The sequence below is a fragment of the Euprymna scolopes genome, chromosome 14, assembly GCF_053919585.1.
Source record: "Euprymna scolopes isolate OS-2025 chromosome 14, ASM5391958v1, whole genome shotgun sequence".
Lineage (NCBI taxonomy): Eukaryota > Metazoa > Mollusca > Cephalopoda > Sepiida > Sepiolidae > Euprymna > Euprymna scolopes.
Genome location: NC_136495.1, coordinates 132,046,770 through 132,069,935, shown reverse-complemented (window position 1 = coordinate 132,069,935; position 23,166 = coordinate 132,046,770). Strand labels below are relative to the sequence as shown.

Here is a 23,166-nt window from a genome sequence, read left to right as displayed (position 1 = left end):
TGCAAATAAACATATATATCTTTTTATTGCACACAAACTTTATGGACACCCTGTATATATAAAAAATATATCCATATATATTGATATATATATATATATATATATATACAATATATATATATATATCATATATATATATATATATATACAATGTATATATATATGATTATATATATAAATATATATATATATATATATATTTATTTATATATATTTATTTATACACACACACACACACACACATATATATATATATATATATATATATAGATAGATAGATAGATAGATAGATAGATAGAAAGATAGTTACTCATGTATATATGTATACATCTATCTGTATACACCTCTCACAACTATATAAGATAATAAATCCAATTTTTCAGCGACTTTTAGTTCTATTTGTTTATATTATAAATAATCTTTCTTGTTTTTTCTTACAATCCATAATTTATGTTAGGGTTTATTTTCTCACAACTGTTTTTTTTTAAACCTTGTCTGTCACTACATTTTTTTTTATTATAATGTTTTATTACTAAAGAAAAATTATCGTGGTCGTTATGATTATATTGATAGAGTTGACAAATACTTTATGATTATCAAACGTAAAAGTAAGAAAACATATCCACAAAAAATAAACATATATCGGAACGAAATGATTAATCAGAAAATACGTTTGCCGTTACACTTAAAAACGATAAACGCCCGATCGTCGCTTAGCAAACGCGCGATCTACATCTATAGAAATATAGACATAGAAAAAACAAACAAAAAAAACATATGATACTCTATTAGTTAAGTTCTGTCGGGTGCTTACGAATGCTAAAAATATAAATCTATATTACATATTACCCCATTTCTTTTTTTCCTCTTCTTCTTCTTCTCTCTGTTTATATTTTCTTGTTTGGTATGATTGCGTGTCTTTTAATTAATCGATACAGGTTATGTGGATTCGCGATTGGACATTTTGAAAGGGGAGTTGGGTAATATATAGCCGGAACACGTGGGATAAATACTAGTCTGAAAAGCGGGCAGTGCTTGTGGTTAATCTGCAATCTACTGCTAAGTTTCGGCTTCTCTTCTCTGCACGAAGGACGACTGCAGTTTGTGAACAACGATCTCAGGCCGACTTTGGAGAGAGGTCCTACCGCTGTTTGTGACTTTGCTCTGGACTTTGTAAGTAATAAGAGGTTTTTTTTTTTTCTTTCTTTTAAATTATCACTAAACTACGAACACACGCACACATGCAGAAAAACACCGCGCAAAAAAAAACGCACAAGTGCGCGATCACACACACACACACACACACACACACACACACACACACACACACACACACACACACACACACTCGCTTCGTATCTAAATACAATCACAGAAAAGACGATGGCTTCATAATTCAAACATATAACGTCTATTTTTATCTCATAAAATGCTACAATATGAAATTGATCTTCCTTGCCACGTTTCTTTATTAAGATAGATGAACTATATTACCATCACACACACACACACACACACACACACACACACATATATATATATAGTCGTTCATATACGGATGTTTCGGTATAGCTCGGTTTCTTACTGTGGATGGATGTAGCCATTAATTCCACGGATATATTTCAAACACGAATGACCGATCATTAGCCTGTGATCAGCGGTGTAAAAGGTCTTCCTTCTGTGACAACGCACATACTACTAAAAGTCAAAGAAATTATAGTGGTTATGCGTTTTCTATTTATACATATTTCGTACATATCCGGTAACATAAATAGCTCTCCAAAGTACTTTCCAAAAATATTGCTTTGCGCTATGAGGAAACAGTTATTTCCCCATAATCATAAAGCACACGCGCACACTAATACATAACCAAACACACACACAAATGCATATATATATATATATATATATATATATATATATATATATATATATATATATATATACACACACACACACACACACACACACACACATATATATATATATATATATATATATATATATATATATATATATATATATATATATATACACACACACTCAAATGTGCTCGCCCTAATAAAAATAACAGACGGTTTGCTTTATAAAAATAGCATCTAGTACAACCTCATTTATTCATATATTCGTATCTATTTAATAATTATTTCACACAGCGATTACAAGTAGTATATTACATGTACATTTTTTGTTTCAGTATCTATTTCGTTATTGCTCAATACAATATTAGAACTCTGTTTCTGTGAATGTACTTGTCAGAAGGTTATTTGTATACCAATGCATACATATATGTTTCTATTTCTGCAAGCATATACATTCGCACACATACGTGTGCATTATTTATAAATATATTTATATATATGTATATATACATATATATGTTATATAGTTAATGAGTAAAAGATGTATGTACCAACATCTACATTAGATATATAAATATATATGTTGTTATAGGTGTGTGGTCATTCTTTTGCGTGCTAAGTGCACCTGTATGTCCTACATATTTTTACTTGAATATTACAAATATATATTGATATTCTTAAAGTATTGTGTGTGTGTGAGTCAATATATATATATATATATATATATATATATATATATATACATATATATATATATATAACCTGTAATGAGTAAGGTAATTTATTTTTATCTTTGCCGTTCCACGAAACGCGTGTAAGACGTACCATACGTATATAAATATACCTGTGGTATTGGAATTGTTTACAAATTATCTATATGTGTGTGTGTGTGTGTGCGTGTGTGTGTATGTGTGTGTGTATGTGTGTGTGCGTGTGTGTGTATGTGTGTGTATGTATGTGTGTGTGTGTTAATTAATACGTGCGTATTACAGAAGATCAGGAAAACCGTACCGATACCGTCGGTATCAAATCCAAACAAAGATAACCGATGTTGATCCACAACGCGGGAGTCGCATCAGCCTTTGTTCATGTCTTTCATTCCGAAAAATAGCGGCTCGAACACTGTAAATTTTCACACATTTCACTCTTTAACCATCTGCTCATTTTTTTTTTTTCACTAATTTGCTAATTCTACTCGCGAATTTTCCTATGCATGTGTCCTGAGGAAATATTTTCTTTTTTCTTTGATCAGTGAATGTAATTGGCATGATACTCCATCGTCTTTCCTACAATTCCAGCGTTGAATGAATTAAAAACAAGCTAAAATACTGGGTGAAAAGTAGGCATCGCGTGATAAAAGAGTTAAAGCAGAAGAGAAAATAAAAACAAAGAGAAGAAAACAATTGGAAAGAAATGCAGTAAAACTAAATATTACTTTCATTGTGATTTGTTTCCTTTCCGTTCTATATTTACTTACACTTTCAGGTATGTTCTGCATAAATTTTTTAAAACTATAAATCGTTACGCACGTGTCAAAATAATAATAAAAAGTATCCTGCTGTGCGTGTTATCGTTTCTTATGTTTTGCTGTTATTCAACAAATTTAAAATCATAACTTTTTTCGGAAAGTTTGTTGATCCGAATCTGACATTGTTTACAATATCTTCTGTATTTAATTTTTTTCTTCCGTTTTTGCAGTGTTCATCAGTCTTTTGTTCACAGTATTTTGTCTTGTGATATATTGTGCATTTAATATTTTGTTGCACACACACACACACACACACACACATATATGCATGTATATACGTATGTATATACGCGTACATATATATGTAGATATATGTATTTATATATATATATATATACACACAAAATATATATGTATATATATAAATATATATATATAAGCGCACATATATGTATATATACACATATATATACACACGCATATATATATATATATACATATGTACATATATTTACATATATATACATATATAAGGGTATATATACAGATATATGTACACACATACATATACATATATATAGATATATGCATATATGTATATACATATATATACGTATATATATACATATATATGCATATATATATGTATATACGTATATATATATTATGTGTATATATATATATGTATGAATATATATATACGTATATATATAAGCGTACATATATGTAGATATATGTATTTATATATATATATACATACATATATATACGTATATATATATATATAAGCGCACATATATGTAGATATATGTATTTATATATATACACACAATATAGATATATATATATGTATGTATATATACACATATATATACACATATGTATATATATATACATATGTACATATATTTACATATATATACATATATAAGGGTATATATACGGATATATGTACACACATATATATATATATACATATATATATATAGATATATGCATATATTCATATGCATATATATATACGTATATATGCATATATATATGCATATGCATGTATATATGTATATATATATATGCATATGCATATATATATATATATATATATATATATATATATATATATATACATTTTCACCTGTCTGTAATGTATAAATCTGTCTTCATCTGTCGTTAATGTATAAATCTCTCTGTAATGTATAAATCTCACCTGTCTGTTTAAATGTATGAAGATGTGTATGTAGGTATGTCTGTCTTAAACAATCGAGAATAGCCATGGATTTTCACGGGATAGGTATTATTTTGAACCTCGACCTTCGGACGACAAATATCGAAACATTGGCCAAAAAACAATAATTCTATCACTTTCAACTGGGCCCTTTTCTACAAGGAGGGGTCGCTTTTTTCGCCGATATTGTCTAAAGTCATCCTCTCTTTTCGATTATTTAGCGTTAATTTACACCTACGTCACTTCTGGTTTGATGTTGCACGCAACCGCAAACACGTCATATTTTTTTCATCACGTTCTTTTCCCCGTTCGCAATACGGGTTCGAGCCAGCCTGCCTACTACCACTTTTTTTTTTTTTTTTTGCTCAACACACACCTCACAACACCCGGGAAACGTCGGGCACCCTGATTAGTATATATATATATATATATATATATATATATATATATATATATATATATATATATATATATATATATAGGGTGATCCAAAATAACGGGCCCAAACTCTAATTAGGTCCCGTTTCTTAGTGTTTTGTCTGAATGAAATGAAACTTTGGTCATAACTAGTTTTTTATATTGAAAACATCACATCAAAACACTAGGGTCTTTGGCCTTTTTTTCCCCGTTCTACAGCATATGTTCTAGATGGCCTCCATTTAGCTTTTGTTTTTTTGAGTCACCCTGTATATATATATATATATATATATATATATATATATATATATATATATATATATATATATATATATATATACAGCGCAATAACATTAACAGAATTGTTTTCGCCAAATCACCGTATGTAACGATGCACCTGGTCACTACCAGAGTTGTGACCCTTTGCGAAGACTAAGCGCTGTATGTACTGCGCCGAACCTTAGAAATTTCTAGGTCGGTATCTGGGGGCGCGTTTAACTCTCTGGAGGGATATGAACACCCGCATAAACTCGCTTAGCAGGTAGGCGACAAGACAGTACTCTACGTAATGGTGTACCAGCAACCTGCTTCAAGATGCCTTCCTTCCTGAACCTGCATGTCAAACACATGTTTACCGAAGCGAATGGTGACATCTTAAGAGTGTGCGACACTAAGCGGCGCTTTCCTGGATCACCTAAAACACTCTGTAGCTGATGGTGACTCAATCCAAATGAGAAAAATGTGTATTCTTATTCGAGTGTTGCAACGACGACGATATGTGTAAAATAATAAAATATAATCATCGCGTAACTGCTGAGAGATAACACAGATCATATATATATATATATATATATATATATATATATATATATATATATATATATATGCATGTGTGTGTGTATAAGTATATATATATATATATATATATATATATATATATATATATTAGTGTGTGTGTATATAGGTATAATGGTTGTATTGGTTGGTTTCCCCTAAATGTAAATCCCCTTAAACGCGTGTGATTATTAAAGAGTTCACAATGGAGGACAGAGCAGGTATATAGTCTGTTTATCATATAAACGTTATTGGTTACATATATGCATACATGTTTCTTTTCCTGGTCTGATGAGGTGGCTTTCTTTGAATCGAGATTCCACTGAAACATGTATGCACATATGTAACCAATTATGTTTGTATTATAAGCAGGCTATATATATATACATTTATATATATATTTATATATATATATATATATATATATATATATATATATATATATATACAATTAAACATTTCAAAATTCAAAATTTCAAAATTCAAAGTTTCAAAATGAGGATATGAATATTAATATTAATATATATAGATTCATCCTATGAATACTCGATATTTAAGGCAGACAGTTACTCTCATCAATGGCTGGGCATTTGTATGTTGCAAATATTAAGTGGAAGGCAAACTTGGGGTAAGATTTTTAATCTAATTAATGTATGCACTTAATCATGAAAAATCCCCAACTTATGTTTCAATTCTTTGTGTTTAGAGGCATTAACAAAAACCGATTAAAAGTATTTATGTTCCTCATAGCGTTATGCAATTTAAAGAGCCATTAACCAGAGCAACAGTTAGAACAGGTATTTATACTTCAAAGCGTGGGGTTGCAAATGTCAGACTTATGTGCCCGTAAATTTTCCGAATGTACTCGATATCTTTTGCGTGCGAACACTACATTGGACCTGTTGCGTTATTTTCATTTCTAAACTGTGGTTAGTGTTGCCAATGTATTCTGCTCTATACTGACAAACGAATATTTAAATGGCAGCATTCGTATGTAAAATCAAGTAAAAAAAAGGATCGTATCGTTTCAGCGATTCACAGAATTGTATATGTAATGAAGCAATGAATAGTTCTTATCCACAAAGTTATGGAGTTCATATGTAATAATAGTAATAGAAAATTAGTTTATCACTATTAAATCTATCCACTTTCTATTCAGTTCTTCGTTTTACAAATTTTCTTATTATTATTCTAGCTAGGGATGGGGCATAAATACCGCATACCAGACATTCACTTACAATATAATACATTCTAAGTACAATTATTTTTATATCTCTTATATTTGCCTGCCATGTAGCTTTTGAAATTCTGAGTCCTGTTACGCCGATAATTACTGGGATAATATATGATATATATATATATATATATATATATATATATATATAAAAATAAGAATAGAAAATGAATATATATATATATATATATATATATGTATATGTAGGAAGAAATAAGAAAAGAAAATGAAGTCACAAAAAGTATATATTGGTAAATATTGAATGGTTCAATGAAACTTATTGATCTTTATATTATCCCGATAAGTCACCTCTTATAGAATTGAACTTACTCTCCTCTTCTTACTCACTAAGTATATATATATATATATATATATATATATATATATATATACATATATATATGTGTGTGTGTGTGTGTGTAGATAAATATATAGACAAATAATGAGGATGTTGTAGAAAAGACGAAGCCAGAACTACACCAAGACACTGCTGGTTTCCACTAGTCGACGATCTTCCATACGGTCCATACGGATGTTGGTTGCTCCTCATACCGTAAGTCTCACCACATGCAAATCACAAACGTTTCCGATAATTCGAGGAAAGTGTTGCCGACTTTGCTGAACTATCTCAAACACGGGTCCGTCGGGATACTGGGCACATGCTCTGTTGAAAAGATCGGGTAACAGTCGGAACGACAGCTGCACCTGCAAAGACATCGATGAACATAGAATATTTTCTTGCTTCCTTTACCGTTCCTGGCGTCATCGCTCGAAAATGACGTTATGCCACCTTTCTTCTTTCAAAAGATCTTAAGTCTCACTGCTAATATCACTCAGGGAGACTTCAGGAGCGACAGGACGCTTAGACGGCCAAGGCGTTGCTTCACAATAATTTTCCTCGTCAGTGACCCCCCCCCCGTCTCATCCGACAGAAATCCGACATTATTTATTAGTTCTGGGGCATAATCGAGGCTAAGACAAAAATCAGTCCCACAAAACAGCAAGTTTCTGAAAGTTTACTTAAATAGAGCTACCCTAGACCATAGACCTAATGTAGTGACTTTAATAACCTTTGGATCTTCGCATGTACAGCTTTTGTTTTTATGTCACTGTTTTGGTTTTTTTGTCAAGTGTAAAATTCTGCTACAACATCCTTTAAAAATATCTTAGAGATAGAAAGAGAGAGAGAGAAGAAGAAAGAGTAAAAGAGAGCAAGAAAGAGAGGGTAATAGAGAGAGAGAGAAAGAGAGAGAGAAAGAGAAAGAATTGAGCCAGTCAGATACATTTAAATTCGTTTGAATGTCTTCAGCTTTTTTCATGTCAAACCAAAATTACAGTATAAATTACATTTTTAATATTCAAAACCATTATGATTGCGTTTTATTTATGGACCACCAAAATATAATTGTAAACTCCCGATTTGTTATATTTTGCCTGTGGAACCCTAGGAATATTTCATTGACTCTGGGGTCCATGTTGACCCCTGTTGTGAACCTCTTTTTTATATTAATTACATTAATTACATTATTTACTTTGAAGACTGACATTTAACGCGATTTCTTTAAGTATATTTGCTTCAGTAAGAGATAACTGAAGACATTCACTGGTAACTACCATTTAATAATCACGGCGTCCATTACAAATACGCAGAATTCTAAATAAAACCACAATTTCTAATTTCTAGTTAAGTCATTTTAGTTCAACATTTATTTCATTATTAATTATCATTCGATATCTTATATAAGCTCAGTTCATTTGTTTTACGCATTGAGTTTTATATAGACATTAAATCAAAATAACACATTACATTCGGAGCGTTTCATGTCTCAGTGCCTGTGCGTGTTCTCAGGTTTTTATTTTTATAACAATTCGTAACATACTAAGTGTCTTTAATAAGTTTCTAGACACTTTTTGTATTTAAAATATTTTAAAACATAAAATTTGAATTTAAAACTGTCGTAGACTTTGGAAAATTTAGTATGTTATTGTTATACGTCTTTAGAGATGCCTGAGCAAGTTTTATGATTTCATGTTCAAATGAACAGCTACAGTACAAATTAGAATACATCCTACTACAGCCTGATTATCAAAGTTGATGAATTTCAAAAATGCAGTCTAGACGTGAGGACATTTTAGAAGAACGATATGCAATAAATTTCTGTTTTAAACTTAAACAAAATGCCACAGAAACGTATGGAATGCTCCAGACTGCCTTTAGACCATCTTGCATGAATTATAAATCAGTTTTGAGTGGAATAAGAGATACAAGGAAGGCAGGGAGTTTGTGAGGGATGATGAGATATGTAAGAGGAGTAAGGAAGTCAGTTACTTGGCCAAATAAAGAATTTAATACATAAAGGGCTGTCGTGTGTCTTTATAGGCAATAAGTTCATAGTTTGATGTCAGTGTGGGAACTGAACGCACACTTATGCAAAATATTTGGTCGAATTCGTTCGAAATATGCTCAGAAAAGACCAGATTATTTGACCAAGATGGCCATCAAGACTGTATCTCACGCTCCTTATAGTCCAGTCCTGGAACTTTTTGGTTATTCCCAAATTCAATGAAAACCTAGGAGACAATTGAAGAGTTGAAAGAGACTTTAACGATGGTCATTGAAATGTTCACACAAGAGGACTTTGACGAGGCCTTTCAGAAGTTGTACCGTTACAACAAGGGCATTGCAGCCGGAGGAGATTACTTCAAAGGGAACTAGACTTCCATGCGTTTAATATCAATAAAAGTGCTTATATGAAAAATGTCTGGAAACTTATTTAAGGTAACTTGTATATCTCTCTTTCTTTCTCTTTCATTCTCACTATTAATCTATCTACGTTTAACTTTTAACCTACGCTCATACACCAACACAGAAAAATGAATCCACGCACACATCATAATTGCCGAGGTACAGCTTCAGACAGTTATTTTTTTAGCCATGTGCCAACATTATAGTTGCGATTCGTATTAAATATTTGTAATACAAAATCACCCGGCCTTGTTATATTGTTGTAAAATAAGTTTAATTATGATATTGTAATCATGCAGATTTTGTATTTTTCGATTATAGAATGAACTTCTTATTGATTATCATATTGTCCCCAATGTATAATATTGATTTTCCAACGTTAAAAAGAAAATAATTTAAAAATATGACCCGGGTGTCATCAGCTGCAATCGAAACCCAAATATATCAAGTTTTATTTGTTCCCATCTCAGTTCAGTCAATACTCATATACAAATTAAAAAAAATAAGTTTGTTAAAGCTATAAATATGTATTTGCAAATAGGAGACGTAACACGTTTAGTCGACTTTTGCCTGTCAAGTTCCATTTTCTCCAAGTTTGACCCATTAGCAGTTATATTACTAAGTAAAAAAACAAAACAAAAAACAAATTCAATTTGCTCCACGGGTATATATCTCCAATATATAAAAGTTTCAATTTTGTGGACAAAAAAATAGGTAGAAACCGTTTTTACCCAGGAAAACGAACAAGGTCACTATATAAATATATATATATATATATATATATATATATATATATATATATATATATAGTGTATCGCAAAAGTGATTGCACCCCTCACATTTCTTAAAATATTTAAGCATATCTCTTCATGGGACAACACTGAAAAAATATATATTTTGATACAATAAAAAGTGGACAGTCTGCAGCATATATAACAGAGTTAATTTATTTTCCCCTCAAAATAACTCAAAATATAGCCATTAAAAACAAAAGTGAATACACCCCTTAAGAAAAGTCGTCAATATTAACATACAACATGTCAACTCGCAATATTTTGTGTAGCCACCATCATTATCCAAAATTGCTTTTACTCTCCTGGGCATGAAGTTTATCAGAGCTTCACATGGAGTCACTGGAATGTTTCTCCACTCTTCAATTATGATGTCGTTGAGCTGGCAGATATTTGACACTTTGCGCACCTCCATACAGTAATTTAGTAAATTTGCGGTATGTTGTTTATCTTCTTTTCCACGCCGGTAGCACGTACACAAGTTTTGGAAAATATGATTGAATAGCCAACGTCCTAGTGAAAGAGCACTCCGGCATGCTGAAATGCCTAAAACGCACTGTCGGCATCCCTGGGTAGAGGCACCGCAGCTGATTAGCAATAAACTATCACCTTTTCAAAAAGAGAAGCTAAGCTTGGGGGGGGCACTAGAAAAGTACAGGAACAGCAATACACCGCAGTCAATAAGTACGATTCATTAAAAATATGTATATACTTCAATAAATTTTTGGCGTTTTTCTAATATTTTTGTCATGAGATATTTCCATTTCTTTTTAATAGTTTCATTGTTTTGGGAATTCCAATTTCGGTCAAGTAGATTTTAACCGCCCGTTTCTGAACGTATTATATATTTGTTTTCATTAGAACAAAGCAACACTAACCCTTTCTTTCTTTTTTTCTTCAGTTTACGAAGAAATTCCCAAACGTACGTAAACAAAAGTATTTTTCAATATACCAAATAATATAGTTTATTTATTCTTTTTTCGCATATGTTAGCTTTCTGAACATACTAACAGGCCGCCCGGCGTTTCCCTGTCGTAAAATATCCATAAATATATTTTCATTCCTATAGAATTAAGACACATGCACGCGAGTATTTTTTTCTTAACAGTTCACTCCTTGTAAGTAAAAAAAAAAAATACTCGAGCTGAGATCGAAACCAAAAGCTAAAGAGACTGAGTCAATTACGATAGCCATTTAGCCAGCTTGAACGATGCTTAAAATTTTTTTCAAACCTATTTATTCTTAACATAAGAAATCTGTCATGTCACATTAAGTCTTAATATACATTAATACTTTATTTTAACCATAGTTTGAACCATTTCTTCTCATTGCGTTTCCGATCCGTCTCCCAGATCGACAAATTCAGCAAGCCTCATTTCTAGATCTATTTCTGACCACAATTCCCGAGATGTGTAACGAATGCACATAGCCCTCTCGGAAATACTGATCACGCTGTAATAATGGTAGCAATCATCCTACACTTTCGACCCAATGTTGAAGAGCTATTGCTCAAAATGACAAGGTACTATAAGGCTGTACTATAGCAATCAGGGGTCTCATCAGAGATGCTCCATGGAGAAATATCTGTTCTCTTCCTGCAGAACAATGCGCAAATGTGACCACTGAATGGTCCCAAGCGGAAATTGAAGCACATGTTTCCACACGGAAGTTCTATAGCAAAGCCCACTCTCCCCAATTGTTTACTTCTACTTGCACAACTGTTATTTATACGACATATGTCCAATACAAACAGACAAAATTTTAAAGAAGTTAGAAGTAATTGTAAGAAGGAAATAGTGACAGCTAAGAGAGAATATACCGAAACAATCAAAAAACGCACTGGAGTGTAGAAATCGTGATTTCTGGAAAATCTACAACAGTGTAGTAAATAATGGTCTATCAGCAATTCCCTCATTATCAAGCAATCATGATGTTTTTGCCCGGAAACCGAGAAGGCTAAGACGGTTCATCTCAAACTCTATATTTGACCAAGCAACCCACTCCCTCTCTGATTTTTCTGTTGTGGACAGAAGCCACACTAGATGATCTGAAAATCACTCCTTAAGTGCATGATATCATAAAAAAAACCCAAAACCTTAAAAGCATGTTAACCTGATCTCATTCCGGCTATACTATTAGGAAAATGCTCTTCTGGGGTTGCTCCAGTTCTTTCCAAACTTTTCAACAAATGCCATAACGAATCTTGCTTTCTTGACTGCTAGAAAGCTGTTTCTGTGGTACCACTTTACAGGAATTCTGGAGGAAGAACTGACCTACTAAATCATCGCCACATTAGACGTCTCTCTCTTTTCACCAAGATATTTAAGTCCATAAATTTCTAATCTTCTGTCCGATGTATGGATTTAGACAAGCCCATTTTACTGCAAATATCCTACCTGTAATTTCTGAACGTATATACCATGGACTGGACAAAGCAGGGAAGGGTAGAGCGGTAGCCCTAGATATATCTAAGGCTTTTGGCAGGGTATGACATGATAGTCTTCTCAGGAAAATCAGATCATATGGTATTAGTGGACGATTACTTAACATAATTAAACCCTTTTAAATAAGATAATAATCTAGGTTGTCCCAGATGGCTGTACGTCAAAACAATATGATATAAATGCGGGTGTGCTTCAGTGGTCGATCCTCAGACCTTTATTATTCCTTATATTCACAAATAACCTCCCTGATAAAATTGTCTCTGATGACATCACGATCTAAAGGGAAAAACGAATATACACATATCTAAGGAAATGGTAGGAACTCTGGAGGATAAGTTCTAGTCTGTAGAGACAAAAATGAATGGTCACATTCAATGCTGCGAAAACTAAGCTTACCATTCATAGGGAATATGAGTTAAAAGACATACATCGAGGACGAGAAAGATGGGCTTTCTCTACCGTGCTAGAAAGTTATTTACGCCTGAAAGTGTCTTGTACCTCTACGAGGCCACAATTCGCCCATGTATGGAGTATTGCTGTCACATTTGCGCTGGTGCATCTGTTACTTGTCTCTTAGACTTGGATAGGGTTCAAAGGGAGTCGCTAACCTAATGGGTCCCGAAATGTCAATTAGGTTTCAACTTCTGTCCAATCGACGAAATGTTGTATCCCTCTGACTTTTACACGTATTTTACTGGTAGATGCTGCGACGAATTACAAGCCATCATACTCCCTCGACATAAATACCCTCGACAAACTCGATAAGCAGCAAAGTTCCACCCCTACACAGCCTTCTACTCTAATAGTTTATTTCTAAGACCTGGTAGACTTTGGAATTCCCATCTGGGTTTCTGCTTTCCCAACTGTACTGACATACAAAAGTTTAAGTGTAATGCAAACAGGCATCTTGCAGCTCAACTTCTTACATAGTATCTCTGCAAATTATGTCCCATATTATAGCCCCGTACATCAAAGTGGCACTGTGCTTTGTTTAGGGTGAAAATGCAATTTAAAAAACCTGAACGATTCACGCTTGCAAATTCCTGAAAATGTTGACAAACAGATAAAAATCCGATTACCCCACACCCACGTACCAATTTTTATAATTTTGCCCTAATAGTCGCTTTGCCGTTCGAATGAAAACCGATTAAAAAGTTTTCCGCATGTCTGAATAACCTATATACTGAAGTCCAAGTCTGTAGATCAAAAATTCTTTGAGTATATAGGTTAAGAATTGTCCTCACGCACACATTCTCACTTGTATAGATTTACGTTATTTCATTTACCACCTCTTCAATCATTAAATCATTTCTCTCCGATAGGCTCATAAGAGTAGTGGTAGATGGACAAAAATCGGAGGCCTGCAATATAAATGCTGGAGTCCCTCAGGGTCAATCCTAGGCCCAACTCTCTTCCTGATCTACATCAATGATCTCCCTAAACACATACTTAAATCATTCGTTGACATCTATGCTGATGACACGACCATCTACGGCAACACATCAAAGGCTGTAAATGACAAAGTTCTCTCTGATTCTCTCTCCTCTGATCTCGAGCGCGTGGTTCAGTGGGGGAAGATGTGGCTGGTTACCTTTAATGCATCCAAAACCAAACTCCTATCCTTACATCATCAACGCTCTGATCCCCATCTGGCATCAATTGTGATGGATGGCTCTCGTCTGGGCGAGGCCCCGTGTTTTGACAAGCTTCTGGGTTTGACCTTTACTCCTGATCTGAAATGGAACACGTACATCAAGTCTGTTGCCAAGGTCGCTGGAAAGATGGTGGGATCCTTCTACCGCTCCAGAAGATATCTCACTACTGATGCAATTCTCTATCTATATAAAAGCCAAGTACGTCCAAGGATGGAATACTGTTGCCATATGTGGGCAGGAGCTGCTAAAAACAGCCTATCCTGCCCTTACAGAATACAAAATAGACTTCGTGGCTTAGTGGGGGATGCCCTTTTCTCTACCCTGCAACCTCTCTCCCACAGAAGAGACGTTGCGAGCCTACCCTTGTTTTATCGTTATTTCCATGGTAGGTGCTCGTCTGAACTCCAATCTCTGGTCCCCCCTGGCCAATCTTTCACGAAAAACACCCGTCTAGCCGAATCCACTGTGAAAAATTTCCCCCACTCTATATCTGTGCCTAAATCAAAACGTGGATTCCATGAACAAAGCTTCTTTCTTAGAACTGCACACCTGTGGAACTCTGTTCCGTCTGCCTGCTTCCCACCGGACTACAACTTGGATGTGTTCAAGTCCAATGTTAACAAATTCCTAATGAACCACCCCCTTAAGTAAACACTTCATCAAATCTCCACACTAACGTAATGTATTTGCAATAACCCTTATCCCTAAGTGGCTTCCGGGCCTTGACAATGGTGATCACTGTGTAAAAAAAAGAAAAAAAAAAGTTAGACACCATGTCAGTTTGATGTTTTATGAAAGCGTTTTCGTTAGAAAAACTGAAATCGAATTTGGTACACCCAGGTTTTATGTCCATGTCGATAACTGACTGTTAACGCTATTTCATTATCCAGTTTCTATTCAGCTGCGAAAATTATTTTGAATTCAATATGTAGTTGCATCTCTTCCGTAGCGTTTTGCCATATTGAAATTTAACATATTGCCTTCCAGTTCATCTACCCGTAAAAAATCATTACAGTCATAAGAAACGCCCAGGGGACACATCTAATGAGTTTTGGCTTATTGCTTTGTAATACATTGGTACATATCCATTAAAATACGGCTGGGTACTAAAGCAGACGGGTTAGTGCATATACACAATTATTTACTATAATAATTATCAAACACCTACAGATATTAGCGTTTGATTTTTTCGGGAATCGTCAGTGCAGAGTGTCGTGATTGACACCAGCCGATAGATTCGAACCCGGTGACAAAAGCCATCTCTGGCTTCATTAACAAGTACCTAATCCATTTGGCTACCGTTAACCACGGGAAATGCTGTTGAATTGTAAACATTTATTTTTTAATGTTATTTAACGCCTGTTAGAGTGATCTAATCATTATATGATGATCTAGTATAAAAGCTAAATTGACCGACTTAATTCAACTGAAAGTGTTCAACGATAACAAACGAATTTCTTAAAGGGGGTGACATAATTATTTACAATAATAATTATTAAATACCTACAGACACCAGTGTTTCATCCTTTCAGGAATCATCAATGCAGGGTGTCACGATTAACCAGGCGAAAGATTCGAACCCGGCGACAGAAGCCATCTCTGGCTTCATTAGCAAGGGTCTAATTCACTCGGCTTCCGTTAACCGTGAGAAATGCTGTTGAATTTTAAACATTTTTAAAAAAAGTTTTTAACGTTCCTCAGAGTGATTTAATCATTATATTTGGTTTGTGCAGCGATAAAACACCTCAAATGCACTTGTGGTTTTAAGCCGTGTAAAGAAGTTAACTTTGATCAACATCGGACCGGTTCTTTTTTAATCGTATTTTTATCATCGATTTTCCATATTTATCAGAGGCATTCTTATACAAAACCTATTTTAGAACACTCCCAGATACATAAGGCACATTTGTGTAAAATTTTTTAAAAAATCGGCTTTGCTGCTTCGTAATCAAGAGGGACGAAATTACTCACAGAGGTACACAGTGAGACAAAAAGCCTTTTATACACACAAACACACACACATTCACACACACACATATATATATATATACACGCACACACATACACACACACGTACATATATATGTGTATACATGAATTATACATGAATTAATTACAAATTCCAATAGTTTCGCTCGACACTAGTGTTGGGACGATTAATCGGAATCGGAATCGGGAATCGAAAAATTCGTAACTTTTTTATGGTATCGGAATCGGTATCGAAATCGGTATCGGAATCGGAAAAAAATTGTTCCTATGTTCCGGTGCTAAAAACGATTCTTTTAATTGGCTTTTTTATTTGATTTTTTATAAAGAAAAATATTCTCCCGCTGATAATAATACTAAAATAATGAACTATATATTATTTTAAAACTAAAATCAATAGATCATCCCTAACAAGTTTGACATGTGTTTTACGATAATCGTGAAAAATAACCACTTTAAAGTTAAACATTTAGTGATTTATAAAAAAATCGGAAGCGGAATCGGTAATTATATCGGAATCGATAATTTAATAAAGAGCCGGTAAATGTATCGGGATCGGAAAAGATATTAGAATCGTCCTATTTCTAATAGAAAAAGAACAAGAGAATTAAAAACAACAAAAAGAAAGACAATTGAAAATTAATGAAAACGAGGGCAAACGTCAAATGTATACACATTTTAAATGTGTACTGACACACAGAAGAAACGTTGCTAGCCTGTTTCTTTTTTAGCATTATTTTTTATGCCAAGTGCTCGCGTGAGCTTTAATCTATAGTCTCTCCTTGCCAAACTTTTATGAAAACACTCGTCTCTCTGTACCCACTATCAATAATTTCCCTCCACTCTTTATCTGTGCTTAAACCCAAAGAACAAGGCTTTCCACGAACAAAGCTTTATTTATAGAACTGTCCGCCTCTGGAACTCTGTTTCATTTGCTTGCTTTCCAGCTAACTACGATATGGTTGTCTTCAAGTTCAACGTAAACAAGTTCTTGATGAGCCGTCCCCTTAAGTAATCCAATTTACCAAATTTCCGCTACTAACGATTACCACACTACTGTCCTAATGACTACTGTACACTCATTAACCTTATCCTCTAGTGGCCTCCGGACCTTGATAAGATGTGATTCTTTTGTAATAGAATAAATACTTTCTTAAGATTTAGATGTAAATTGCTTTGTCACGTTCAGGCGATGACTAAACTGTAGTATCTTCTACGGACGTACAGAGGTTCCAAGCACCTGCCTCTTTTACTCCTGCTTTAAAAGTGCCATTTTCAGAGGAATGTATTATAAGCCTATTCCCCATCATTACTATATATTAGCAGTTTTTTTTTCGCTGAAAAAGTTCTGTTCGTCAGTTATACAGGGTGACCCCCCCAAAAAAAACGGGCCCCACTTTAATTGGGCCCCGTATCTTAATGTTTTGTCTGAATGAAATGAAACTTTGGTCATAACTAGTTTATTATATTCAAAACATTACATCAAAACACTTTTTTTTCTCCGTTGACTGTAAAATGCTCAGAATAACAATTGAATGTCCTCTGTTTTTTTTTTTGGGGGGGGGGTACCCTGTATTTGCAGCAGTGACCCTTCTCCATTAAGGCAATCGTTTCTTCAGTGAAGTTCACAACCTTGACTGTACCTTTTTAGGGAGCTGGACGAGGTTATCTCTAATAAAAATAATAAAACAAACAAAAAAAACGACTTAGCTTTCGTGAAAAACAATATCTCTGTAACATATTAGCTTTCTCTAATGTCTTTTACTAAGTTTTCATTTTTATGTTTTGCCTGTTGACAACGAAAGGCCACGTGGGAAACGCACTGTTTATGTCGAACAACTTTCAATATTTACTACTGCTACTACTTAATGAAGAGCCACGTTTGTCGAGGTACAAATACATGTGTATAATTAGTGTCAAGATAAATCTCTCGCTCGATTATTTCACGAACGCACACAGAAAGGGAAGAAAAAGTTTTTTTCATTACTGAAATTGAAAGTGCAGTTGTTATAAGTCTTTTCATTTTACAATTAGCAAAATTACTATTGCACATTTGCGCCTGCAACGAGTCGTAAAAAAGCGTGGCAAATTGCTGCTGCTTTTTTTTTTCTACCTGAAAATAACGTTGTGCGTTTCACTTTCGCGTCGTTCACAAGAGAAGCGTCGTAAGTAATCGAAACTTTCTGATCACGTTTTTTTCCCCTTCTTTATTTCTTTTTTCCTGCCTTCCTTTACATCTCCTTTGTTTTCTACTTTCGACTTTTCGTTCTTGATAATGTTTACCGTTTTCGTTGCACATTGATTTTTTTTTGTCATCGTTACTTAATATGTTTCCTTTTTGATATTTCTGATATCTGTACCTTCTCTTATTATATATTTCTCTTTTTTTATCTTCTTTGTTTATGTTTACTGCGCTGTCTCTTGTTTTCTTTTCTTTCTTTTTTCTTTGCTGTCATTCTTTATAAAGTGTTACCTTTATTTTCCCGTTTACTAATCTTTCTATTTCCTTTCCCTTTTTTTATTTCCGGCATTTTGTATTTATTGAAAGCATTTACTTCAATAAAAATTCGAGAAATAGTAAAAAACACAAAAAAAACAACAAAAACAAAACAAAGCAAAAACAAAACAAAAACACAACAAATAATAATCTTTCACGGATTTTCTTCTTTTTACGCTTGTCGCTGGCTCGTCTGTTTTGTTCTTTACATTTTTAAGTATTCCTTGCAATTTACCATTCATAGTATATACATATTTAAACTTTTAGTAAATAAATTATAATAAAAAATTATAAATATTTAAATTTTTGAAAACAAAATTATTATATAAAATTATAAATATTTAATTTTTTGAAAAAAATTTATTGTATTACATTATAAATATTTTGTTTTTGTTAATAGAGTCTGAAACATATTTATAAATATGTTCATGTTTTGAAAATTAACCTACATTATAAAATGTAAATATTTTTAATTGTTTTGTTTTTTAGATAAATCATGTTTATATAACTAACTAATATACTTTTCCCCTCTTGTTCAAACTAGTCTCTGTTTTAACTTCTTAGATAAACTGGTTAGAGAAGGTTCATTGCGTCGAAGGAACTATATTTCAGCTAATTTATTAATTTTAAAAATTGTTTTTGCTCAAATACGTGCGTAATACTTAATTGATTTTAAAAAAATCAATACGTTCAGCTTGCCGTAATCGTTTTTTAAATTTGTTAGCTTATGTATATTGTATTGTGAAGAAAATCAATTTACATGGATCGGGAAAAGACATGATTACCATTTTTCTTTATATGGGATGCTTCTCATGTTTTTTAATTTTCTTCCTCATTTTAGCCCTTCCTTCCTTTGAGGACTTCTTTCGTTCTTTCTTATGCATTTATATTTTTTCCGTTTTCCTCTTTTTCTTATTTTACCTTTTCCTTAATTTTCTCTTAACTTTTCTTGCATTTAGAAAAACATTATCTTTTTTTTGTTTTTCGTGTATCAATTTTTCAAATTTTCTTGTTATTTTTTTTATATTTTATTGTTATTTATTTTTATTTTATATTTCATTCCCCTCCTCTTAATTTCATTCAATTCATGCCTTTCTTTCTTTCTTTAGTTTTTTTTTACTCTTTCCTTTCTTTTGTGTTTAAATTCTCTTTCTTCCTTCGCTCTGTCTTTTCTGTCTTCCTTCATTCATTCTTTCGTAATCATATTTGGTTACAATATTAGAATCTCTATTCATAAAAAAAATGAGACTTACAGATAATGTGTAGACATGTCTATACAAATTTGTATCCCCTTTCTCCCTCTTCCGCACTTTACTTTCGACCTTCTTCTCTCTCACTTTAGCATACATGCGCAATTAAATGCTCACATGCATATCGACACGTACGCGCACATGCTGCTGTAAAGTTCCAATTGTAAGAGGACAGATTTACTATGTATTTGTGTCCCGTGAGAGTACAGTTAGACACAATATGCTGCATAAATCCCTTTTCCCACGGCGGGATGAGGTGACCTTGGCGTTGGAAATAGGGATTGAAGGGCTACCGCCCACGAGAAAAAAACAAAACAGAAACAAACAAAAAAAAAAAACTAAAAAAAACATTCTTGCCTCAAAAACGGCATGGGATTCCTCGGTGGTATTTACTATGCAGGGAACCCCAAGGCAATTAGGAATAGACTAACCCATTCTGAATGATAAGGTCTAGAAAAGTGGATCTCATAAAGCTGCACAAGGCTAGTCTCATACCGCAAATATGACAAATCAGGCATCAGAAAATGGCAAACTATGAACAGTAATAACAAAATAATTAAAATTTACCCAGTCCACAACGATTTTTTTTACGTAAACGTAAAGTCTAAATCAACTATTCACTTTTTCATGATTAAGAGAAACAAAAACATTAAAACATGACAAACTCGAAAATGCCACATAAAAATATTGAAATATATTGAGATATTCCATGAAAAATAACATTGCAATGTCTCGAGTATTTCAGTTCAATTGGCTCAAATATTTTTAAGATATTAAAAAAATGCGATCATCTAAAATTTGAAATGTGATTTTTGGAGCATGAGTTTCTTAAGTTTCCATTGAAATATTATTACTTGCCTTTAGTCTATAACTTAAAACTATAGAATAGAATTATTAAAAAAAATAATTTAATTTTTCTTAAAACTATAAAAACTATACAAATTTTTTCTTAAACTATAAAAACTATGATTTTTTCTTAAACTATAAAAACTATGATTTTTTCTTAAACTATAAAAACTATGATTTTTTCTTAAACTATAAAAACTCAAAAACCATAAAAACTATGTAAATTTTTCTTACACTATAGAAACTATATTAAAAAAAAGTTCTTAAAACTATAAAATAGAATTATTAAATGAAAATGTTTTATATCCTCAACGTATATTGATGTTTTTCTTTGATCTATATAAAAGTTGGGTACTTATTAGGATTGACATTTATGGCGGCATTCAACATTAAAGACAATTCAGCAATGTCTGTAAGATGTACGTACCAGTCACGGGACGGAATGGGAAATTTATAAAATATCATTTAATTTGATCACGTAGTTTTTTTTTTTTTTTTTGCGTTTCCACACTATTGGGACGAAAGTTCAGAAATCGTAATTCTCAATTGTGACATGAAAACAATGGTATCCACGTATTTTTAAGATGGTTATATCCAAAATTTACGAAAATCGATAAGGTAGAAAGTTATTTATTAAAGAAAATAAAAATAAAAGTTGATGAAAACGATCGTAAGACACAGGAGAGTTCAAAATGGAAGTAATTTTCCGTTTGGATTTAAACAAGATGGCGGCAATTGTTCACCTGCTAACACAATTAAAGTTGTTTTGTTTAATAATTCAGTAATATTCAAATAATTTCGACTGCATAATTTGAATGCTACTATTGTAACTTATTAGAAATCACAAAAGAATCAGTTGAAAACATTGTTTTTTTTTAATCTGAAAACTCCATTAATCAACTACAAAATCTCGTCCGAATTCTCTGGAAGCACCATTTCTTTTATTCAAAGAAATTAAAATTTAACCTGCTTCAATGAGGGTGAAAAAAGCGAGCAACGAATCGGTGGACAAGTGCAGACAACACTAATGCACGTAGAAACTGTCAAAACTATCACTGATTACCTCCCCTTACTATGTTTTCTGGTAAAACACGTTCTTATCTGTCACTTATCGCTAAAAACGGCAACTGCTTGATCAATGTTTGTGATTTTTTAAATATAACATTTTCATTTTCATTGACAAGTAGGTACAATATAATAGTTTTTGTTCATTTTTGTTTATCGCTATAAATGTAAATCGGAATAAGCACCGGAAGTTTTTACTTAAATATTGACGTTTTCTGCGTTTAAAGAATAATAAAAAATTAAAAAAAAACATGTGTACTGTAAAAAAAGGGATCAATAATGAAAAAAAAAAACATTGACAATAATTAAAACATATTGCAAAAGTGGATAAATCTCAAACTTGTCACATGCTCACTTTAATTTATATTTCGATTTACCGTCTCTCCACCAGGTCTGGTTTGGTAAAAGTTTACTTTAAGTGAAGAATACCCAGCTTCCATGTGGGCTCTGGATATTACAAAATAAAAATCATCGTAGTCGAAATGCATTCCTATACTACACTATGTATTTTATATTTATTTGTGTTTAATAATAATTAGAAAACGATCAATGTGTGATCTTTTGAAATTCCACAATGAATTCGTATCATTTTTCTAATATAAATATTATAATGCTAAAACCATACAAAATTTGATACGAATTAACAAGTTTGATGTGTTTTGAATCGACGAATTGCTTACGTCTTTTTCTTCTTGTTGTGTCGTGGCAATGCTCATGCCGTAAATAAATCAATGATTAGTGTTCTCCACAAGGTTTCGGTCGATTGTTGGTTCGATTCCTTTGAATACATCACATGATTTAAACTTGGCAGAATACATGGGGTTGCCATCACCTCCCCCGCGCGCA

General features: G+C 32.7%; 1 protein-coding gene across 1 annotated transcript in view; it reads left to right on the top strand.

Moving 5' to 3' along the window:
- Positions 1-1,062: 1,062 nt before the first annotated feature.
- Positions 1,063-23,166, top strand: part of LOC145293272 (uncharacterized) — a 489,760-nt gene continuing 467,656 nt past the window's right edge. Inside the window, exons 1-2 of the mRNA XM_080139872.1 lie at positions 1,063-1,173; positions 11,479-11,499. The gene's annotated coding sequence lies outside the window, so the exon portion shown is untranslated. The remainder of the gene's footprint in view (positions 1,174-11,478; positions 11,500-23,166) is intronic.